Consider the following 3,463-nt stretch of genomic DNA (forward strand, 5'->3'; position numbering starts at 1 on the left):
CGCACATCCAACTGTTAATTTCATCAATGCATTGGCAGAGGGAATCAATGGGGCTGTAGTCATTTGGAGATGAGGCTAGGTAAACTTGGGTATCATCTGCGTAGCTGTAATAAGCAATTTGGTTCTTTCTCATTATTTGACTTAGTGGGAGCATATACAGGCTAAACAAGAGCGGTGCAAGAATTGAGCGCAAACATGCATTTAAAAAAAAAAAAAAAAAAAGTTATTTTGAGCCTTCTATTCATCAAAGAATCCTGAAGAAAATAAGATTAAAAGATGATAACAGGAAGAAATGTTTCTTAAGCAGCAAATCAGCATTTAAAAACCAGAAAACCAGTATGAAAACAATATTTGCACTGTTATTCAAAAGTTGAAGTCTTTTTAATTCTGCAAGCATGTATTAAATCAATCAAGTGCTAGTAATGACATTTCTAAAGTTGCAAAACATTTCTATTTTAAATAATTGTTCTTTTGAACCTTCTATTCATCAAAGAATCCTGAAAAAATATGAAAAAATAATAATAAGAAATGCTTGAGCAGCAAATCAGCATATTAGAATGATTTCTGAAGGATCATGTAACACTGAAGACTGAAGTAATGATGCTGAAAATTCAGCTTTGCATCACAGGAATAAATATTATTTTACAATATATTCTAATAGAAAAAAATATTTGAAACTGCAATAATATTTCACAGTATTATTGTTACTGTATTTTTTATCAAGGCAAGGCAAGGCAAGTTTATTTATATAGCACATTTTATACACAATGCTAATTCAAAGTGCTTGACATAAAAGAAATGAAAAAAAAATAAAAATAATCACGGGGCCCGTCATTACTAAGTTACGCCAGTCATGGATGTCCACTTAGACTTATGCTCTCCTATACTCACATAATAACCTCTCCCTTCTAAGTATGACCCGAACCATTTGAGTACCATCCCAGAAAGCCTCTCTAGTCTCTCTAGAAGTATGTTATGATCGACAGTGTCAAACGCAGCACTAAGATCTAGTAGTAACAGCACTGATATTTTGTCAGAATCAGAATTAAAGCGAATATCATTTATTATCTTAATGAGCGCTGTCTCTGTGCTGTGATGCGGTCGGAAAGCAGATTGGAAATTGTCCATTTGAGTTTAAGCAGTTGTTCAGCTGATTAAAAACGACCTTTTCAATAATCTTGCTGATAAAAGGAAGATTTGATATTGGTCTATAGTTGCTCAATATGGTGCTATCAAGATTGCTCTTTTTCAGAAGGGGCTTAACAACTGCAGTTTTCAGGGAGTTTGGAAAAGTCCCAGAAAGAAATGAGGCGTTCACCACTTCTAAGAGATCTGCTTCCTAAACATTAAGCACACTTTTGAAAAAAAGATGTGGGAAGTGTGTCATGGTCGCAGGTTGACGATTTAAGGTGCTGTACCATTTCTTCCAAAATTTTGCTATCAATTGCTTCAAAAACAGACATAGTAACTTCTTTTTGAAATTGCGGTCGAATCTGTCTGACCTCTGCATAACTTGGGGATGTGCTAATCGCCTTCCTGATGTTATTGATCTTCTCAGAAAAGAAGGAAGCAAACTCATTGCAGTTGCTGTCAGAGAGCATTTCACTGGCAATCTGACTTGGGGGGTTCTCTTTCATCATCTCGTTTTCGAGATCCACCTATGGGAAGGGCATCCACCTGACCTCTGCAGAAGCATCCAATTGCACCAAGTCTGGCTAGACAGACAGAAGCACGCAGCCAATGCCAAATAGCACACTAGTGTTTTCGTTAATGCATCTCTTTCTGACAGAGACTGATCTAGATTCAGTGGTAACAGAGATCAATATATCAAAGAAAATACAGAAGTGATCAGATAGTGCTACGTCCTTAATAACAGTGGATGAAATGTTTAGACCTCTACTGATGATTAAATCTAGAGTATGTCCACGATTTTGTGTGGTTTCATGCACATGCTGAATCAGGTCAAAAGTGTTTAAAACAGTTATAATTTCTTTTGTAGTTTTGATTTCTGCATTATCTATGTGAATATTAAAATCCCCTGCAATAGCAAAACAGTCAAACTCTGAGAAAATCATTGACAGCATTTCTGTGAACTCTTCAACAAAGGCTGGATAGTATTTTGGAGGCCTGTAAAATAATGATAAACAGAATGCGTGGAGCACCTAGATAGCTAGCACAATACCTAGATATTCAAAAGACAAGTACTGACCAAATGACACTTGCTTGCATTGATAGACATCTTTAAATAGAGCAGCTCCACCTCCACCTCCACCTCTCCTAACAGTCCTGCAGACATTTATAAAAGTAAAGTTAGGAGGAGCTGTTTCATTGAGGACTGTTGCACTGCAGCTGTCTTCTAGCCATGTTTCATTTAGAAACATAAAATCCAGGGTGTTTGTGGTTAAGTCATTGATCAGAAATTATTTATTTTTTTAGTGAGCGAATGTTTAAAAATGCTAACTTGATGGCACTGCTTTGTGTCTCTACAGCAATCTTAGTTTGGTGCATAATAGGCCGCAGATTAGATGGGAACATAAAAAAGCTTATCAACCCTAGACTTTTGAATTGTTTTTAACTGCTATTACCGTACAAAAATGGTCAGTGGTGAAACATCTACTGTAATATAATGACATTAATGTGAATTACATGTTGTATGCAAAACCAAAGAGATGTTATTTCATCAAAATACAGGGCTATGTGTGAATGGCTGTCAATAGAGAAATTCTTTTTAGTGCAAAAAATCAGCAGTGGCTACAAAAGCTAAAAGTTAACCAGATAAAATCGACTTCAGGCTACTTTTTGTCTCAACAAATATCCTGTTTAACTCTCAGATATGTCAAATTATGCAAGTAAAAATCAGAACTCTTTTATGTTACAAGAGAACCTAATTTGAGTGAGCCTAAAACTCCATATTATCAAGCAAAATGACTTTCAAGAGAATCGACAAACCCCATTCGTGCCACTGAAGTGTTCAGCTTAATCAGGTTGAACGGGCGCATTGAGATGAGGCGTGTTTAGATCAGGGTTCACAGGGCACTGAATCAAATGCATTTAGCATGTCTAATTGGCCAGGCATCGCTGTGTTTGCACTGGCTGCATCCCATCCTGACTCCATGAGTCTTCTGCTGCTTCGAGCAGCCCAAAATCGGGAACCCAGAGGAATGTTGACTTTTTTTTTTACGCTTAAAAAAAAAGAAATCTTGGCCGGCAGATACGGTATAGACATCATACAGCGCATTCGGGGTTAAAATAATAAGCCTCATAGTGCGTTCAGTGAGGGGAAAGCATATCTTGATTAGGTTTCAAGTAATCCTTCAAAATATGGAGGGCCATGTGCATTTCATAGCAGACACTTTGAAAACGAGAGGCTTTCTGCGCCTTATTTCCTCTGATTGCACCTGGATAACTGAAGTACAGAGCCAATTTGTCAGTTATTATGGCAAATTTTAACATATTTGTGGAC

This window comes from Sinocyclocheilus anshuiensis, unplaced genomic scaffold (assembly GCF_001515605.1).
Source record: "Sinocyclocheilus anshuiensis isolate Anshui unplaced genomic scaffold, SAMN03320099.WGS_v1.1 scaffold447, whole genome shotgun sequence".
Taxonomy (NCBI): domain Eukaryota; kingdom Metazoa; phylum Chordata; class Actinopteri; order Cypriniformes; family Cyprinidae; genus Sinocyclocheilus; species Sinocyclocheilus anshuiensis.